Raw genomic sequence first — 21043 nt, forward strand, 5'->3', positions numbered from 1 at the left:
ATCACACAGCCAACAAGGGACTTGTATCCAGAGTATATGAAGATCTCTCAAAACAGAAGTAAGAAAAAAAACCTCAAAACTGGACAAAGGACCTGAAAAGAGACTTTGCCAAAGAGAATTGAAGGACGGCCAGGAAGCCCGCGCAAAGATGCTCGAAACCGTTAACCGTTAGGGAGACGCACATTGAAACCACAGGTTTCAAAACAAAAGGCTGACGACACGCGGTGCTGGCGGGGGTGCGAGACGACCGGAAATCCCACGCGCCCTTGCGGGAGGCGAGGTGGTACCGCTGTGCGGTAGGTGGGCCTCCCACGGGGCCCGGGGCCCCACTCCCGGAAATCCGTCCTGTAGGAACGAAACTGTCCGCACAGAACCCGAATGCCAGTATCTGTGCGACTTACCGTCATCGCCCCAAACTGATAACAACCAAATGTCCTCGGGGGTGAAGGAGTGAGCAGAATGTGCATCGTCCAATAGGCGCAGCCAGCAGGAAATGGGGGGACATTGTCATACGTGACACATGGTGGCCCCAGAAGCACTGTGGGGTCACAAACAGCAGCTCGGGGGGGGGGGGGGGCGACACCTGGTCTGATTCCATTCACGTGACCATCTGGAAAAGACAAAACGATCGGGTCGGAGAACGGGTCGCTGGTTGTAGGGTTAGGAGTGTGAGGGAATGTGGGGTGAAGGGATGTTGGGCGTCCTGATTGTGGGGGTGGCCGCTCAGATCTGCACGCCCACAAAAGCCAGCTTACTCTACGACAGTACGGTTAATAAAATTGACATGTCACGTGGGGAAGTCAGAACTCCATAGGGGAGCACGGGTCGGAGTGACTCAGGGAAGGCCCGGCAGGCGCAGCCCGGCTGGAGGAGCTGGGGCGGAAAGAACTGAGACCAAGACTCGGAGAAGTGGCTTTTCTTCTGTGAGACGTGCCTGCTATTCCCCGGGAAGGAGGCTTCACTCGCTTCATGAAGGCTGGCTAATGAGGGTTGAAAAGTGGAAGCGAACACCCTTAATCATGAAGATTTTGGTATTTTTCGTCGAGCATTATTTTCCGAAGTCATGGTGTCAGGGTTTGTGACCGCCAGCGTCCTTCCCGGAAAGCCTTAGTTTTACATCCGTCCCACGCTGTGGGCGTCCGTGCAGCCCTGCGCTTCCGGAGGCCAGCACGCACCGTGCTCCCCTCTCCTCCCCATCCTACTGTGCCGAGGGGTGCTCCACGGTCGGTTAAGTGTGGGCAGGCTGGGTGTGTGATTTTTCTTTTTCTTTTAAGAAGAAAAGCATCGTCAATGTCGCCAGCAGCACCTTCCACGCTGCTTCCTGAGCGCCTCCGGGGGCGGTGGAAGGAACGCGGACCCAGAGCGGTCGGCCGCGGCGCTGAGGGCGAGGCTCGCAGGACGGCCCTCCGGCCTCCACGGCGGCTCTCCCTGGGCGCCAACCCAGCCCCTCGAACACAGGTCCTCGCCCCGCCTTCCGGGAGCCGCGGGTTTCTGGATGTCATCTGGGTTTCGGGTAAAGCCTGGAGGAGGAGAGTGTTCTCACGCGGCTACCCTGGTCACGATCAGTGGCTCCCGCTGGTGACTCTGGGGGAGCTCTGTGCAGTGGAGGAGAGGTGATCCCGGTTTCAGACAAGCTCACTGTCCGGAGCGAACCTCACTTTTCCCCGGGGCGTCGAGGACGGGGCTTCGTTTGGGGGTCGTGGCGGGGACGGGAGAGGGCAGACCAGGCCTCCACTGCAGCAACTATTCGCGGGTTGGGTGTGGAACGTCCCCTGCCTCAGACTGTCTGGGGGTTGAGAACTGTCGGGAGGCATCCTGTGACACACGTCCACCCCACGTGAGCCTTCCCGACCATGTGACCAAGCAGCGTGGGGACACAGACACCGTCTGTGCACCAGCCTCAACCTCGGCTGGGACCCAAAGTCAGCGTGCTGTTTTCACTTATAAGTAGTTTATATTTGGAGAAGACACGGAATGTTTCAAACATACAGATTTTAATTTTTTAAGTTTCTTTGAAGTTTCTTTACTTTGACAAAGAGAGAGAGAGAATCCCAGGCAGGCCCCGCGTAGCCAGCGCAGGGCCGGAAGCAGGGCTTGAGCCCTCATAAACCATGAGATCGTGACCTGAGCCGAAATCGAGAGCTGGACGCTTGACTGCCTGAACCACCCAGGCCTCCCAAGACACATGAGTTCCGAGGAGTGTGAGAAACCGTAATAAGACGGTTACACACTGTTGCCGACGCTGGTGGGGTGGTGGCTGGCGAGGCCTCGGAGAGCCGGGCGGCCGGCTGGGCGACACTTCCCGTGGCCGGCTCTCCTCCCGAGACCACGGGGCTCCAGGGCCCCGGGGTCACGTCCGCGCGCAACCTGGCGGGGGGTATCCGTCGCTGGGGCTCCCTGGGGTGGTTACGTAACCGACCCCGTCCCCGTCGCCCCCGCGTGGGACGTGTGTGGCCGTCACCCGCCTCGCTGTGAGGCCCTCAGCGTGGGCGTCCAGTGCAGCTCACCGGGTGACCCGATCACGGCCCTGGTCAGTCGGTGAGACGACTTCTTTTCGTGACACTCGTACCACCAAACAGGAGTCGGCTGTTTTCTCAGCCCCTTGGTCCCGTTTCGTTCATTCGTCAGCAGTGCGTCCTGAACAAAGTCGTAGGCTCTGCAGAGTGTTGTGGCAGACGGCATGAGCCATGTGGACTGTGCTGTGGCCGTGGAACTCCTGGCCACGCGCAGACGTGAGGTCCGCTGGGCCGGAACTTGACATCGATCTCGCTTTTTAAGGATTCTGAGCCCTTTCGTTGTGCGTCCGGTCTTACTCTCTCGTTTCCCCTCGCCACGGGGTAGTGCCTGTACTCGAGAACCTGTCGCCTCTGAGTGTGACCGTGACCCTGGTCACTACACCCCTCTGACGAGAGTGACAAGTCATGACACAGAGATGAAACGGAGAAAACGGGCCTGAGCTACTGGGTTTTATTTCCTTAGTTTAATGACCTACAAAAAATAAGAATAGCATCCGTCTCTGCCCCCTGCTTCCCTCCCGGCGCCCTTGCTCTGAAGGATCTTCCTGACACAGGTCCGGTGAGTGGCCACGCCTGACGTACATGTCCCACGCCCACACGCCCTCGCCTGCCGTCCCCTGGAAGCTGTCCTTCCTCCGTGGGTGGCTCTGAGTGAGGGGAGGTCTCCAGGGCCACAGCTTATTAGGCTCTGAGCTCAGCCGATGTCCTGCCCTGCCACCGAATTTGAAATTTAAGATTTTCCTCTCTATAATCAGAGGATTAATTCTTCCCTCCTGATAATAAGCTGGACGGCGGGTGACTCCCATGTCACAGGCCCCCAGGCGGCGGGCGTGGAGGCTGGTGGGGGCGGTGAGCCTCACCTTGCTAGCACCGTCCTGGGGGGCAGGGGCAGCGCCTTCCCCTGCCGCCGCGAGTCAGAAACCTGGCCTGAACCCTGTTGTGTCGTGGTGTCGTGGTCCTCTTTGCCATCCCTGGGGAGATGGATGGACAGGTGTCGCCAAATTGCTGCATGGTAATTCTGTAACAAATGTGGTTTGTTTCAAGCAGCTGCCACCGTGACTCCTCCTCCGCACACGCCTCCCTTGGAAAGCAAGGGTTAACCCCTTCCCAGCCCCTGCCACCTTTGTCAGGCGTGCAGAACATGTGTTGTTGGGGGTCTCGACACAAGAGCGGAGAGAGGATCCAGGCGGTGTGTGTGTCTTATAATTACTTAGCGATCTTTAAAGCCGGGGAAGGAATTTGTTTTCTCATTAAGCTGCCGTGTCGGGAAGTAAATTACAGCGAACCTTCCTTGAGCACCCCCAATTTCTAATTATCTACGTGAACCCGGCAGCCTGATAAATAAGCACGCTGCCGCTGGGGCACGTATTTATATTCCGAGTCCTCGGAGAGAGCGGCAATGAGATCCATGCCTGGAAACTCAGGGACATTTTTCAGCCCTGAGATCAAGTAATGAAACGCTTAAACGACACTGGAAATGTTAGGGCGCTCAGGAAGCACGGGGGAGCCCGGGAGACGGTGAGCCTCACCCGCGGGGCTGTGAGTTAGCATTCTGATCACTGCAGGCACAGAGCGCACTGAAAATTATTCATAATTAACATCTATTGTGTCAGCAGCATATTTTCGGGAGCTAACAGCCCTGTGTCTAGGGTACAATGAGCTGTCGTGCCCCGCTCCCCCCCCCCCCGGGGCACGTGCAGCCGTGTGGCCGCCGCCGAGCCCAGGGACGCCAGGCTGAGGCCAAAGCCTGGATCCAGGGGGCGGTTCTGCTCTGACCCCTTGAGCGATTTGTCAGCTTTGCTGCAATCTCCATGTGTAAGAGCCCCGGTCTTGGCCGCGCCCTGTGGGGGGGCGGGGGGTGGAGGGTGTAAGAGGATGTTGTGAGCTGTTGCTTGGGAACACAAGGCAACCGTGGTCCTTCTGGCTGAGAGTCGGGAAGGATAGCAGGGAGCATTTATTGAGCACTTGCTGTGTGCCAGGTGCCATATCAAGGGCTCTCTGTGTGTCAACTCTCACAGTCCTTGCTAGAACCCTCTAAAGGAGTCGCTCGTGCTGCCCACGCTCTAAGGAGGGGAAACTGAGGCGCAGGGTGGGCAGGTCATCTGCTCAGGATCTCTCCGCAGGGGTGGGTGGGAGCAGGGGTTTGCCAGGCAGGCTGCCTGGAGCCCGTGCGCCGAGCCATGCTGTCACCCTGCAAGCCAGCGTCCTCCGAGGCCCCCACGGGCAGAGGGTCTGCAGGGTCACTGCGCGGGCTCGGTGGTCGCGATTAGAGTGTTCTCAGCCGTCAGGTCGCAATCGTGCACGTATATGGCGTCTGGAAGGAAAGCGACCTAAAGACACCAGTCTTCATTCACAAAGTACCGTTCTTTCCAACGTGAATATATCGTGCCGGCTGGTGGAGGTGGAAAATCAGTAATTCACGAACGCCTGCCAGTCACGGGCGGGATGAGGAATGACTCACTGGAAGCTAATCTGGAGGCGGAGCGGGGGTTGCTGGCGGGGACGCGGGGACACTGTGAGCTAAGAGAGCAGCAGGCCCCCCGCGCCCCCACCGGAGCATCGTGAGTCAGCCGCGCCCCGGAGCACCGCCGCTGGGGCCTCCCGCTCAGAGCCCTCTGAGGCCAGTAAGGGGAAGCGGGGACACCGGGTCCCCTGTGTGTGGGACACACCCCGTCACGCCTCCCTGTCTGTTGGGATTGGCCGGCCCGACGGAGGCCAGGCCCTGGGATGAGTTTGTGCCGAGCCACCAAGGGGGGAGCGTGAGCAGTGCCCCGGGCCTCCCCGGGGCACCTGCACTGGCCACTCAGGGCCCCATTTCCTTCTTTCTGGTACCAGCGTCCTGGCCTCGTCATCAAAACGGACAAGACAGCGTGGCGCCTTTCAAGGCCCTCCCGCCCAGCTGTGCCTCTGTGCCCTCCAGCGTCCTGAACAGAACATGCGCCCGTGCCTAACGGAGGCCCTCGCGGCCGAGGTCCAGGGCCACGGCGGGCCGGGCAGGTGGCCCGACGGGTCGCCACGGCCGCGTGGGGCCGGAGGGCATGGAGGGGGAGGCGTGGGCTTCTGCCCAACGTGCCCGAGCCAGCGCCCGGGCCGTTTCTGCCCGTGTCCGGGCGGGCACACTCCCGTCCTTCCCTCGCCCGATCTTCCCGTCAGCCTTCCTCTGAGGGCTGGCCGCTCGAGGCCCCACTCTCGCAGCCGCTGGCGCCGTGGCATCGGGCAGAGTGGGGGGGGGGCGCAGTGGCGCTAAGCAGCTCTCCCGGAGGTGCGCCCCTGACACAGGACTGGGCACCACACGGCCAGCCCGCTGGGAACCAGCGACACCTCCGCGGGCCTTGCTCTGCCTGGACGTGTGAGACGCCCTGGCGGGTGTAGTCCACGGGGTCAGACACTGGACGCCGAGAGCAAGGGATATGGGGACTTACTGGGGGTCACTCGCAGATGGACAGGGGACTTAGGGTCACTGGCGGGTGGACAGGGTACTCACTGGGGGTCACTCGCGGGTGGCAGAGCCCACATCCGCCCTGAGTCCGGGGTCCCTGCCCCCTGTTGCCTGCGTGGAGGACGTGCCTGCCCTCTCTGACCCGAGGACACCAGCCTCAGAGCTGCACCGGACGATCTGAGCTCGGAAGGAGGGTTTCACAGGGTCAGTGCTCAGAACACACCCACCCCGCTCCAGCCGCCTCTCGGAGCTGGGCCCAGATCGCTGTGTCAGATGCGACCGAGGTGTGAGGGTGGGCCCGGATTGCCCCGGCCTCACTTCCGGGGTGCCGCGTGGCTGCGAGGAGATGCCTCCTGCCCCGTGCCGGCTGGCAGCTCGACACGAGAGGTCACCGTGCGACCGGGCAGCTCCGGGCACCGTCTGTGGAACCGTTCACAAGGACGGCCTGGGCTCACCAGCCCGCGCGTCGCGTACTCGGAGCCGAGGGTCGGACGCCCGGCTAGAGGTCGGCCTCCTCCCCTGCGAGGCCAGCGTGCCGTGGGCAGTCAGTGGACGCCCGTGAGCGGGTGGTGGTTCAATGAGCGAGGGGCCCTTGCGATCTGGAGACCTGGGCCCACCCCGTGGAGCAGGAGGAGCAGGAGCCGGGCTGGCTTCCGAGGGGAGGGGCCGCTGGGTCTGGGCGAGGAGCACAGGTGACGCCGGGCTCCTGAGTCTGCCTTCACCGCAGCGTCCAGCAGAGGGAGCCGGTGGCACAGAGCCGCGGGGAGGGCCGTCGCTGCTTTTCCCTGAGGAAGGCGGTCAGCCCGGCCTTCTGCAGGGACACCTGGGGCATCCGGGAGGCTCCTCCTCCTCCCGTAGGTAGCAGGAGCCTGTGCGGCATGTGACGCCAGCCACCCCCCCCCCTCATCTTCGTGACAGCACTGTGCTCCCGCCCTAGCAACTGCAGAAAGTACGGGAAAACGATGGAGAAGCCTTCGGAAACTCGGATAGACAAGAGCAATACTGTTATGTGAGGTAGTGAGAGAATTTGCTCGTGGACCCAAAACCAGAACACAGAATTCCGTGTATTAACCTCACGGTGTCCTAAGAACTCACACGTACGAGCGCGGAATTGGGGCGATTCGACAGAACGCCAGCCCGTGTGGGGACCGTCAGGGTTGTAGTAAACTGAGCTTGATTTGAGTCAGCTCTTCCGAGTAACTGCTCCCAAACCAGAAGGGTCCCAGAGGAGGGATGCCTCGGGGACGCGGCAGGGCGCAGAATGGCGCATCGGGCGAGGGGCACCTTCGGGGACCCGCAGGGGAGGAGACTCTGGACGACACATGAGCGTCTTCAGATCGTTCAGGAGTCGTGACATGGCCGCTGCGTGTGACACGTTTCTGCAGGGTGCCAGGTGCCAGCCCCAGGGCCACCGGCGGAAGCTTCAGAGACGGCGGTCTTAGCGCAGTGAAGTGGCCCTCGGGGTCAGAGCCGCCCCCCTGGGAGCCGGGCCACGGGAAGCGAGGCTCACGACGCACCTCCCGCCCACACAGCACTCCGTCACGTGAGGAGACGCGAGAAATCACTGGCTTTCCCGGTGGAAAACGCTCATTGATTTATTAGGGGAGCGGAAGGGGAAGGGGAAGGGAGAGAATTCTGCATCCAAAAGGTAGAATTTTAATTTAGTTTGATTCAGAACGAAGACACACGACAGTAAACGGTTCGGTCCCCTCCTGCCTCTGCATCGAGTCCGTGCAGAAAGCATGACGCGTCACAAGGGAAGTGAAACGCGGGCTGTGGTGTTTTCTGTAGCATCGTTTATATAACCAAGGAAGGCTTTGGAGGGTTGCTCCTTCTCTATTCGCAGCTTTACTGGGTGTTATTTACAGACCCATCTACGTGTTCGATGGGCTCCAGTAAGTCCGCCAACCCGAGCCGCCGTCACCACAGTAGCTGGATTCCCGTCGCTCTCGTGACACCCCTCGTGCCGCCCACGGCTAATTCCACCCCTGCCCCCGCTCCCGACACCACCAGTCCTTCTGTCCCTGTGGATTCGTCTCTTCCGGACATTTGCTAGGAATGGAATCCTACAACGTGGTCTTTTGGGTCCGGCGGGGTTTTGTTCTCTTGTTTTCCCCGCTTAGCATGTTTCCAAAGTTCATTCGCGTTGCGGGGTGCTTCCGTGCCTCTCTCTTCATTGCTGAGTAGCCCCCCCCCCATTACTGGCCTGTCCGTCTGCGTCCCCGTCGTCATTCGCTGGCCGCAGGGGACGGGCTTGCTGCGAGCGCCCGGTGCCAGCCTTCGTGTGCACATGCGTGTTGGTTCGGGGCACACGGTGCCTTCGTGTTTAACTTCTGAGAAATTGCCACGCCGTCTCCCGGAGCGGCTGTACCACCTGCGTCCCCATCAGCACGCGACTGTCCCCGCCGCGTTCATCGCCATTGGCCCGCGACCGTCGCCATGGTCGTGGGCGTGACGCGGTGGTTGTGACAGGTGTCTCACTGGGGGCTCGTCACGGCGAGCATCGTCTCCTGTGCCCACTGGCCACTGTGTGCCTCCCCAGAGTCGTGTCCGTTAGAGCCTTTCCCCTGTGCTTTCTCTGGGTCTTTGTCTCCTCGTCGCACGTGGGCCTCACGTGTAAGCTCTTCTCAGATACAGGAAATGCAAATATTCTCTCCGAGGCCACCTTTAAGTCCCAAACATGAACGTGTGGCACGTTTGTGAAATTACCGTGTTTTTTTATATTAATCTTAGGAGTTCAGTGTATTGGGGCAGTTCCAACATCTTGGGTTTAATTTACTTTAAAACTTCTGGGATTTTTTGTGATAAATATATAGGGAGCAGCTGTATTTCCTGGGCACTTGCTGTGTTCCAGGGTCCGTGCTAACTTGTCATGTGTTAATTCATTCCACTTTTCCATCTCGCCGTAGAGGTAGGCGGTATAGAGCAGGAGACAGAGTCTCAGGGAGGTCAAGTAACCGGCCGGCAGTCACACGGCTACAAGTGGCAGAGCCTGACGAATACACCCAGGTCTGTCCCTTGTCTCTGGACTGCGCATAATGTTGAAGAATTGCCTAATGTCCCACAGGTTCATGCGCAGGTGTTTCAGAGGCAGGAAAGGTTCGGTTTGGTTAGGGACATATCAGGAAAGGTCTTATTAAGGAGGTGGCATGAGTTGTATGTGTCAAGGTTTCTGGTCTCCGAGGGCAGATTAGACATGGTCAAAATGAAATGAGGGGATGTCTGTCGTGTGGAAGAAGTGACCGGTCAGCTCGGCCGGAGCACAGGTTCCTGGAAGGGGGAGGGGAAGGGAGAGGGGGAGGAGCTGGAACACCTCTGCCAGGAAACCTGAGAGGAAAACGGCCTAGAAGTTCCAAGAACAACAAACACAACTGGATCGTGTGTTGGAGACTTTTATTTGTTTAACAAACAGAAAGAGACAGAATTTAAAAAAAAAAAAATTTTTTTTTTTTTTTTTACATTTATTTATTTTGAGAGAGACAGAGACAGCTTGAGCCGGGGAGGGACAGAGAGAGACAGGGAGAGAGAGAGAGGGAGAGAAGGAGAGGGAGAATCCCAAGCAGGCTCCACGCTGCCAGCTGCAGAGCCCAATGTGGGGCTTGAACCCACAAACTGTGAGACCATGACCTGAGCCGAAACCAAGAGCCAGACGCTCAACTGACCGAGCCACCCGGTAGTCCTTCCGAGCACCGGCTGGGAGTGACCTTGGCGTTTCGGTCCCCACGAGGACTGGAAAGGTTCTGGCCAGCTAAGGACCCACCGGGGGAGGCTGGTAGCAATCTCTGTTAAACAGCAGATGTGTTACAGGCTGAGGAGGCAAGGCCCACCCCCTCCACCCCACACCCATCGCCTCTCCTTCCCCTTCTGTAGACCTGTAGACCAGATTTTTACAAAGAAGCTCACTGGTGAGGATGCCTCAGCATGTTCCGGAAGAGACATCTGGAGAGACCAAGCCAGAAAGTAGCCGAGTGCCTCAAGGGGAGAGTGCCCCCCAGGATCCATCCGGATCAGGGGCGTGCGTTCCCTGGATTTCATTTGGATCAGGAGGGAAGTGCTCCCTGGGATTCATTAGGATCAGGGAGGAAGGGTTCCCCAGGATTCATCTGGCTCAGAGGCAAGTGTTCCTTAGGATTTGTCTGGATCAGGAGGGAATTTGTGTGAATTCTGTCAGTTTAGAAGCCGCCTTTCCTGGGGCACTCAGGTGGCTCAGTCAGTTAAGCGTCCTACTCTTGATTTCGGGTCAGGTCATGAAGTCACAGTTACGGGTTCAAGCCCCGCCTCAGGTCAGGCTCTGCACTGACAGCATGGAGCCTGCTTGGGATTCTCTCCCCTCCCCCACCCCTGCTCTCCGCCCCTCCCTTGCTTGCGCTCGTACTTTCTCTCTCTCAAAATAAGTAAAGAAAACCTTAATTTAAAAAAAAAAGAAAGAAAAAGGCTGCTTTTCCCGAGCACGACAGGCTTCTTAGCAGCTTCCCAGAGAACTCAGCTTAGACACTGGTCCCGCGTCTGTAGCTCTCAGGAAAGAGCTCCTCTGAAGATCAGTCTCGGCAGTGGGAAGTCCAAAGAAAATAAGCTTTTCCAGAAAAGCTTCAAAAATAAACTTGGGCTCAGGTTTATTTCTTACGGGTTTTGGAAACTGCACTGCTTAATAAAAAACAATCTGTTTTCATTGTGTGAGATAAACATGTTGAATAAGCAAATGGGAAACTGCTTTTTTCCTCTCTTTGATCCCATGTCTCCCTTTGATTTTTGTCTGCAGCCTCCAGAGGGACGCGTCCCAGTACTTGGTGCTGTTGTTGGCTGCTCCAGGGATGGGCGGTAGTTTATCATTCTGTAATAAATTCAGTGAAAGGTAGATCATCTCCAGTGTTGCATTAACTCCTGCTCAGCACTGAGCCACGGAAACCATCACTCCTTTTCCTCTGGAATCTGAAAATACATTTTTCATCAATGCCAGTTGCTTCCCAAGTAAAGATTAGCAGTTTTCTAATCTGTGGGAGCTATTAAGTGCAGAACGAAAGGGGGCCGAGGGTAGCAGCACTGCGCGCATAAACGATCTGATTTAGAGACTCAGTACAGACTTTGAAAAATCATTAGAAAACAAGCTGCCTGTGTGGGTTAAAAAAAAAAAAAATCAGCCAGCTATTTAGAGGTAGCATCGTGTGGTTTTCTAATCTCTGACGTCCCTCGAGAGCTATGTTGACCATCAACGCTTTTGATAACCCTGAGCCAATGCCCTCCTGGAGAAATTAACAAGAGCTTCATGAAGTCAGTGTTTTTTAAAACCGAGGGTCATGGTTTATTAGTGGTGAAACCAGTCTGGTGGGCCACAGCCTCTGTTAAAAAAAGAAATGGAGAGAAAATATCAGTGTTTTCCTGGTGACACGAATGTTCTTTGCTTGTATTGTTTGAGTGTGTCCATTTACCCGTGGTTGTCTATGAGTGCACGTGGCGTCACCGTGCATAATGCATTTCTTACTGGGGGTCGTGCGTGCAAGTCCGGAAGTCTGTCGTGTTCACTGGAGACTTGACACAGTGGTCTCTACTTGTCCAGCTTTGGGGTTGTCCTTAGTGCTACCGAGGTTGTCCCTTTCTGTCTGTAGTCCCACACCCTCGCTCTGCCGTTCCCTGACACTGTTCGGGTTCCCTATAACTTGCTGTGTTCCTAGAGAAGTTGCTGATGCAGGCTTCTCAACTCCCTCCTCTCCTTCAAAAACTAATTTTGACAATTCATGGCCATTTTACTCTAAATTAAAAGCCTGTTCCCCCTTTTGACCGCATGCTTTGCCCTTCAGAACTGCAGAAGGACAAATTAGCCATAACTGACTCCCCCTTCCTGGTGGAATGGATGGAAACTTTTATCGTTGAAAAACGTCTCTCCATCTCCAATAATGCCTCTGCCATAAAGTCCACTTTGCGGGATAGTTGATTCATGTTTGCAAGAGTGTATGTTTTTCATCCGTATCTATATTTAAAATTTTTTTTTTAATGTTTTATTTATTTTTGAGATAGAGAGCATGAACAGGGGAGGGTCAGAGAGAGGGAGACACAGAATCTGAAACAGGCTCCAGGCTCCGGGCTGTCAGCACAGAGCCCGAAGCGGGGCTCGAACTCACAGACTGCGAGATCATGACCTGAGCTGAAATCGGCCGCTTAACCGACTGAGCCACCCAGGCGCCCCTCATCCGTATCTATATTTAAGCAGGTATCCTAATAATATGTGTTTCTGAATGTTTATATATATTTATTTAAGGTGTGTATTCTCCCCCCCCCCACTTTTTTAGGACATAGCTGACTTTTATTTTTAAATCCAGTCTGAAAATCATTGACTTCAATTGAAGTATCTAGTCTTTTTATAGTTAGTGTAATAATTGACATGTTTGAATTGAAATCTGTTCATTTTGTTTTCCTCCATTTTTTTTTTTTTTTTTTTTTTTGAGAGAGAGTGTGTGCATGAGTGCAGGCAGGGGGAGGGCAGGCTTCACGCTGCCAGCTGCAGAACCCAGTGTGGGGCTCAGTCTCACAACCCTGAGGTCGCGACCTGAACCGAAATCAAGAGTCAGATGCTCAACCAGCTGAGCTACCCACACGCTCGTTTCCATTCCTTCTTTTTCTATCTTCCTTTCTCCTCCTCTGTTGTCCTCTTTTGGATTTTACTACTCCTTTCTCCCCTTCTATCACCTTATTGACTCTACGTTCTTTTCCTTTCCAGAGCAGTGGCCTCGGTGTGTTTTCTGTAAGGGGCCAAATAATGCACACGTCAGGCTTCGCAAGACACAAAGTCTCTGTCTTGTATTCTTAGCGTCAACTTGAAATCGTGAAGAACGTTATCAGTTCGTGGGCCAGAGCAAAAACAAAAACAAAAGCAAAAAAAAACGGGCTATTGGCTGCATTTGGCCTCAGACCATAGCCTTGGGGGCCCCCAGCTTATTAAAGTTGAACGTTGATTAGTGCTTTTACCGCTTCCCAGACAACACAAGGACATGAGAGCACATTAAGTCCACTTACACGGGCCCAGGTATCGTCACATATTTTCTCTGTACGTTCTTACCTCCGTAAGTATCTCCATCCTAATATTCAGTAGTTAATGCTCAGCTGTGCTTACACCTTCCGTTGGCCTCCACTCCTTCCTGCGTCTCAGAGCATCGTTCTGAGATCACTTCTCTTTCCCGAAAGAACTCCCTTTACAGCAGGTTTGCGGGTGAAAAATTCTGTTCTTATTGTTGGAAAATGCCCTAGTTTTCCCCTTCATTTGATTTTTCACTTTAAAATCATCATTGTTGAACAGCAGCTGACATTGAATAAGGCGAACTCACTTTGTACAGTTTGATGCGTTTTGGCAGGTTTATACACCTGTGCAACCCCCTTCACTCAAAACATAGCCCAGAATTTCCCTTGTGCCTTGTTCCGGTGAATCCCCACCCCACTCCCAAACCCAGGCAAACACTGATCGGCTTTGTCGTGTCGTTCCTTAGGTTTGTCTTTCCTAGAGCGTCGTGTAAATAGAAAATTGTAACGTATTCTTTTGTGTCTGGCCTCTTCCTCTCAGTGTGGTGCCTTTGAGATTTACCCGTGCCGAGCGAATCAGCAGTTCGCTCCCTTCTTGTTGCGAGTAGTACTACACTGCGCGTATCACAGTCTCGATCCGTTCTCCTGTTGATGGAAATCTGGGTTTCTCCGCGTTGGTGGCAATGAGCAGACCTGCCAGAGGTACTCACGTACTAGTGTGTGTATGTCACTATGTGTTCGCTTCCCCGGGACGAGGGCAGAAGGGTAGGATGGCTGGGTCGTCTGGCAGGTGTACGTTTGGCCTGAATCAGAAACTTCTCAGCCATCTTCCACGGTGATCTCGTTCCCACCAGTAACGTGTGAGCGTGCCAGCCGCTCTACGTTCAGAACAGCACTTGGTTGCGAACCAACCTCGTCTCTCAACTTTAGCTGTTCTGCTGGATGTGTGGCACTGTGTCCTCGTGATTTTAATCTGCATTTGCCTAATGAAGCCGAACACGCGCTGTGGCCGTTAATTTATATCGTTTAATAAAACATATGTTTATGTCTCCCATTTTTTAATTGTGTTGTTTATCTTCAAGAGCCCTTTATATGTGTTAGATGAGTCGTCGTCAGGTTTCTGTCTCTGGTCCATCTGACTTGGGTTTCCATTTTCACAACAGTCTTCTGAGACCAGAAGCATTTCATTTTGATGAAATCTGATTTAATAGTTTTTTTCTTTTACGATTTATACTTTCTATGTCGCGCCTAACAAAACCGTGCCTGGCCCAGGGTTGTGACGATTTTCTCCTATTTTTTTTCTAAAACTTTTACAGTTGTAACTTTAAAAAAAACAAAACAAAACAGGCTTTGTTTTTTTGTTTTTTTCGTAATCTCCACACCCGGCATGGGGCTCAAACTGAAAATCCTGAGATCAAGAATTGCACGCTCCACCAACTGAGCCAGCCAGGCGCCCCTACGGTTTCAACTTTTATGTCTAAGTTTGTGGTCCATTTCAGGTTAATTTTTGCACGTGGTGAGCAGTGAGAGTCAAGGGTCATTTTTTTCCGCATGGATTTCCGGTTCTAGATGTTTCAGCACCGTTGTAGAAAGGCTGTCTTTTCCCCATTGAAAAAATGCCTTTGACCAAAAGCATTTGACTGTAATTGTGGAATTCTTTTGCCCTGTCCTGTTACATTGATATTTATGCCAGTGCCATGATTCTTGTAGCTTTATTGTGAATCGGTTCCTTTTCTAAATGGTTTTGCTGTTCCAACTCCTTGCGTTTCCATGTAAATTTTAGAAACAGCTCATCAGTTTCCAGCCAGCCTGCTGAGACTGTTACTGTGATTGCACCGAATGTGCACATCAATGCAAGAAACACCGTCTGCACTCCCCTGAGGCTTCTGATCCATGAGCATAGTATACCTCCCCATTTGTTTAAGCCTTTTCAAATTGGCTTCCCAATGCCGTGGAGTTTCTCGTTGTTTCTTTCTTTTTTATTTTCATCCCATGAGTTCAGCAGATGGCATCAAACATCTCTGGTTGTGATAAATACAGTACAGAGTGAAGTTCTCTTTTGAGTAGCCTGGTCATAGTGATTCAAGGGACTTCTCTGAGGGTGTATTTTACAAGCAGATACATCCTACAATGAAGAAGTCAGAGACAGATGCTTGGAGGTCACTGTGTAGGGGCCATTGGGGACCCCTCGTCTTCCTTTTTTCCTTTTTTTTCTTTACGCTGTCATTTCCATGGAGGCGTGTAAAGTAGATGAAGGAAAGGTGTATCTTGCTATATTTTAGTTGAATGTGAAATGATATAAAGTCAGTAAATAATGCGGTTTTCAAATACCTCTCTTTCCAGGAAGACTTGCTGTGGCCTTCCTCTTGCTAAAGAAAAAAAAAGGTTTGGTTTTTCCTTATTATGCAGTAGTATGTTTTCAGCATAGATATATTGTTAAATACAGAGAAGCAGGAGAACTTGAGTCATTTATAACCCTCACCATACCAAGATAGTCACTGTTACTACCCTGGTGCACGCCTGCCCTTCCAGACTTACTTTCTAGGTGTTTCTGTGGGTGTTTTTAACAAAAACGGAGCATCCCTTTATGTAGTGTTATTTCGGCGTCTTTAAAATTACTCGATCTTGTGCGTAAAGACAGGAACGTGTAACTTGCGGTCCCTCCACGACGGGATTGGGAAGGATTTGTGTTATCTGCGTATCACCGGAGTGTTTCAGTGAGTTTGCTTCGTTCTCTTGGAAACTGTAGTTGTTCGCTCAGCATTTTACTTACACAGGGCTCATGATCCCTCAGGAGGATTCATTCCTTCGCTCGTCAGATATGCAAGGGGCACCTGGTACAGATCAGCCGTCTGTGCTCAGCGCTGGGTGAGGACAGGCTGGGCTGCAGCCCCCGTGTCCAGCGGAGGCGTCTGTGGGGTCGCGGCAGCAACCAGTGGGCCTCGGGGGAGCCCCAGGACGGGAGGGGCCCCCGGGATGTCCTCCGTGAGCAGACGGGCTTAAGGACTGCGTGAGGGTGGTCTGCACAGGTTTGGGGGCACGTGGACTCTTTGAAAACGGCAAGTTCCAGGTAGCTGGACTGTGGCCTGTTTAGTGAAGGAGAAAGCTTGAGAGAAACAGAAAGCAGCCTGAGAAGAGTAAATATACAAGCGAGACACAAAATCTCCCCCACGCCCCACGCTGCTTGGTTGTGGGGTGCAGACACTACAACAGGGGGCACAGTCTATGGGGAGGGGCGGGGGGAGGGGCGGGGAAGGAGGCCGGCCGTGTGCCCACCGGGTGGGGTCTCCGCCAGCCCCGCACCGAGCGGTAGGGCACAGGTCACGCCGTGGAGGCGTCGAGGACCGGGGAAGAGCGGGCCCTGTACCCCCGCCGCGCTCAGCCCTCAGCTGGGAGACCCCATCCGGGCAGCCAACACGGGCCCTGGGTGCCGGGTGCCGCCCTCCTCTCTGCCCAGCAGCCAGGCTTCCTCGCCTCCGCGAGGGCTTCTCTGAGCCGCCGCTGTGGGCGGGGTCCTTTTACAAAGGGGGAGGTAACGTGAGTCACAGTCGTGGGCCATCGGGGTCATGCTGGCACTCCGCCAGCGGCCGTCAGGTGATTGATTTGTATCGAGGGAAAGGAATTTATCATCTGCTTGTAAGGAGCACGCACTGAGCAGTGGGGAATAGATGAAAAGGGGAGTCACTAGCAAACGACAGAAACGGGAGGGCAGCCACAGAGGGGCTCAGCCGAGGCCGTCGGGACAGGAGCGTCACCATGGACAGTGACGGTGGAGCTCTGCTTGTAAAGATGGAACCGGGACCTGGTGCCCAGAGGACAGGGAGGCCGTTCGGGGGTGGGGCGGGGCGGGGGGGGCGGGCAGGCTGAGCAGGTGAACAGAAAGAGCTCCGTGTTTTTTCAGACTGCGAGGTAATGGACCTGCCCGGCAGGGTGGGGGGAGAAGGGACTGGGAGCTAGTTCAAAGTTCAGTGTGTCAAGGTGGCGATCATGGGTGGTTCTGAAGCCAAGTGGGAACGTTCCACCTGACTGCACAGGGCCGTGCTCTTGCCCTCGCTTGCCCTTGGCCTCACAGAGGCCATCTGTCTCAGGAGGCGGGGGCAGCCAGGAGGCCGGAAGCCGCCAGCCCCACCCGCGCCACCAGGGGGGCGGTGCCCTCCCGCGTTCCCCGTGAGGTCTGTTGGAGCAGAGTAGCCACAGAGTCATTGACAAAGACACGCCACGGGCCATCGCCCCGCGTGGCGTGAACTGCAGCGGAAGAGCTGAGGTCCAGCAAAGCGGTTCAGCAGCAAAAGGCAGACAAAAGCAGTGTCTTGCAGAAGCTCAGAGACATGAGCGGTTGGAGAGCAGGTGAGCTGTGCCTCTGAGGTTTTGACCTTTGGTGAAAGCATCTGCGTGGGCCCCGACGTGGGGACACAACACGGGGAGAGATGGCGGTAGTCCTGGAGGTGAGCCGTGAAGACAGGTGAGCAAAGGTTAGGGAAGGAGGCAGACGGACAGACACAGACCAGGACAGAGTGCCCTGCCCGATTGGTGGGTCTCGTGGGGCGTGAACTTCTATGTTATTTTGTTCTCCTCTGGACAACGGAAGGAGCCTTCCGGTGCTCGGCACAGGCCACTGGGAGCGGAGGCCAGGGGACAGGGAAGGACAGGGGCGGGGAGGTGTCACAGTGCACGCCGGGAGCCCACCTCCTCAGCAGGACTGCATGGACCTGCACGCTTTCCTCGTCATCGGGGCAGCCGCGGCCGCATGGGAACACGGCCCACACCGTCTCTACCGGGTCCGGGGTCTGGGTGGGCCAGAAGACGACGCCTAGGACGGGGCCGTGTCAGAGGCTAAGTGACGTGCTCCCCGTGCGGGGACCGTTGTACTGATTGCAGAGATGGCAGAGGGTAGCAGACAGGCGTCAGTGAGGGAGAGTGTGGTCCAGGAGGGAAGACCTCTCGTTCCTCATGAGAATGGGGGTGTGGATCCTGACGAGCAGTTACTGTATTACCAGGGCTGGGGCTGGAGGTCGCCAGTGATGGCCCGGGTATTGAGGTCAAGGATCGGAAAGCTGTAGGTGATCCCAGATATTGGGGGAGATCAGGGTATCTGGCGACAGCAGTGGCGGTAACGAAGGGTTTGGGGCGGTGGCCCGCACTCTTGAGGGCCATCACTGTGGCCGTCTGCTGTGTCTTCCTCTCAGGTGCTGCCCGTCTGACTCTAGACTCTGGTTTGCACGTAAGGTCAGCCTCAGTGACTCCAAGCGGAGACACAGACGCCCGAAGTTACCCAGATGCAGCCCAGCTGGGACTCGAATCTGGGCTTTCTCTTCTCCCAGTTCGATGATCTGGTCCTAAACTACAGCTTTTTATGCTTTTCTCATGAAAGCTAGCCTTGATTAACACTGTGGATTTAAATTTTGAAAGAACTACCTTGGTTGTCAATGAAACCCTCTGGGGGTTCGGAGGAGCTCTGTAATGGAGTGTGGTCTTGGGTTTGACCTTGCGTGCTGCTCCGTCCCTTCCGTGGCCCCGTGTGAGCCGTCCGGGGTCCAGGTGGCCTCCAGCATACGCTGGGTTCTGACGTTCTTTAGGATCTGATACGGAAAGGAAAACAGAGACAAAAGGTTTCTGAAGCGATTTAATTCTTTTTAACGTTTGTTAGTTTTTGAGAGAGAGAGAGGGTGGGAGACAGAGGATCCAAACTGAGCTCTGGGCTGACAGCAGCAAGCCCGACGCGGGGCTCGAACTCGGGAACCGTGAGACCATGACCTGAGCTGAAGCTGGATGCCCAACCGACTGAGCCACCAGGCCCCCTGAAGTGACCCGACAAGTGGGGGAAGTTGGTTCGTTCCACTCTGCCCTCCCCAGTACCCATCCCAGCCTGCCGTGTGCAGAGGCGTCTGGGACGGATGGGCGGGTGGGTCAGTTTGAATGATGCGTGGGTCTGTGTTGGTCGGCAGGCGGCTTTGTCCCTGGCTTCACGATGAGCTTAGTGAACAGGACCCATGGGGTTTCCAGATGGTAGCGGGAGGCTGCTCTTGCATTTATCTGCTGGTGATTGTCACAAGATGAGGATTTTTTAAGCCCCCAAATACACACTGACCGTAGCCTGACAAGCGTTGGCCTCTGTCATCCCAGCGGCCTAGCCACCCACCCACCATGGCGGAAATCTCAGCAGCTCCGTGCTCCTGGGGTGCGGTGTCCCTTTACCCAGGGGATCGGACCTCTGTGCTGCCTCGCCTGATTCAAGACGGCCTGGCTCGTGTCCCTGACGCGCTGGGTCCAGGTTTGCAAACAGACCTTGGTCAGACTCTTCCAAGAGTGCCTTCCTGTCGCCCGGCAGCCGCCCCTCCCCCAGCACGGCCACCAGGGGCTTGGGCGGGGGGTGGGGAGACGAAGGAACCGGGGCTTGGTTTGCTCCCCATCGCTGTAGCGGGGTACACCCCGTGCAGCAGATGCCGACTGCGTGCCCACGTGAGACGACAGCGGCATCCCCACGGTCGTGCCTCGAGGCCGTGTCTTCTGGCCCCGCCCGTGGCGCGTCCTGGGTGGTGATGGCTGCACAGAATCTGTCTCCCTCACTCGGTGTTAGAAAGCGGGCGTTTTCCCAAGCGGCGGTCTAAGGGCTTGAAGTAATTCCACGGGGTTGTTCCCTAACCGACTCGTTCCTCCTGTTCTGGTGACGTGCCTCGGTTCTGACTTTTCGCCTGTACATACGCCGCGTGTCGTGTGTCCCCATTCCTCGTGTCCAGTTTAGGGTTGCTTTCTGGAAGCAGATTCGCCGATGTGAAGGATGCAGGCGTCCCCCGCCTTCTCAGGTCTGTCCTTTCCCGACGGGCGGTGCCGGCTCCACCCCCAGGGCGGCCTGTGCCGGCTGGTGCGTGCCTGATTCCTGCCGTCCAGGTCGGGTGTTTTCTTCCCGTCCTTCAAAGGGAGTTAAGGCAGGCAACACGCCCCTCGGCCACCTTGCTGGAAGGCCTGTGCGCGTGACCCAGCCTGGCCTCCGACGGACGCACCTGTGGGGTCTCAGTCTCGTGAAGGCACTGCACCCAAGACGACGTATGAATCCAAAAATCTGAAGTCTCGGCCCGAATAGGCTTGTTGTGGACGTTAAACAGGTGGATGTTTGTGTGGTGAAGAACCAGGCCTTGCGCAAGGAGAGGGCCGGTGCCATTTCAGACAGGAGCATCACTGCTTGGGGCGGGTGCCAGCCACACCCAGTCCTCTCAGCAGGGGCGGGGAGGGGGGAGGCACCCCCTCCGTCCCCAGAGGGCAACCACGTGATTTGGGCTGGGGTTTGAGTGTGGTGTCCATCCACCTGGAGGCTGAGGTCAAGCTCATGGGCCGCGGTTGGCCGAGCAGTGCTCCCAGGTGGACACCAGGGCCCCAGGGCCCCCCAGTTGGCAGAGCTCTGTGCACGTTGTCACATGTGGATGCCAGGAGGCGACACGGAGGCCCCGCGTTTGGCACTTCTCCTGGACTCTGCCCCTGCCATCCCTCGACTGACTTGAGTCTCTGTATTTCTTTCTAATAAACCGAACCGCAAGTGTGACCGCGTTCACTGACTCGCACGACTCCTCCTGGTGAGTCCTCCAAACTGAGTGGTTCGGGGACCCTTGGAACTTGCGGCTGGCATCCGACGTGTCGGAGGTGAGGGCCGTCCTGGGGACGTGCCCTCTCACCTTGCAGTTTGGAGAACTCTGAGTGCGTTCAAAAGAGCGAACCCCTGGCAAGACATTCAAGGTCGCTGCTTCCTCAAGTGCCCGTTCCTTGCACACTTCAGCCGCGGCGTGTCTGCGGGTCCTAGACAGCGGGGTGCTAGACCAGCACCTGGCCCCAGAGCAGGCGCTCAGATATGTGATGGGCGAACGGAAGGGAAGCTGACCTCAGAAGACGGGCTTTCTCCCCCAGCCCTCGGGTCGAAAGTGCACTTCCACGGCCTGGAGCCACGGGGCTCCGGGGCGCAGGGAGGTACAGAAAGGAAGAACGAGGCACGGGCTCCCCTGTAGCAGATGCCCAGGCTGCCCTGTGGAGGCAGGAGATCGGCCATGGAAACCACAAGACTGGTGTGTGTAGCCGCTGGGTCCAGCCCACG

General features: G+C 55.8%; 1 protein-coding gene across 5 annotated transcripts in view; it reads left to right on the forward strand.

The window, feature by feature from the left end:
* The window catches only part of RPTOR (regulatory associated protein of MTOR complex 1), a 333238-nt gene that overhangs the window by 203280 nt on the left and 108915 nt on the right, over positions 1–21043 (forward strand). The gene's annotated exons all lie outside the window — the stretch shown is intronic.

This window comes from Felis catus, chromosome E1, assembly GCF_018350175.1.
Source record: "Felis catus isolate Fca126 chromosome E1, F.catus_Fca126_mat1.0, whole genome shotgun sequence".
NCBI classification, from domain to species: domain Eukaryota; kingdom Metazoa; phylum Chordata; class Mammalia; order Carnivora; family Felidae; genus Felis; species Felis catus.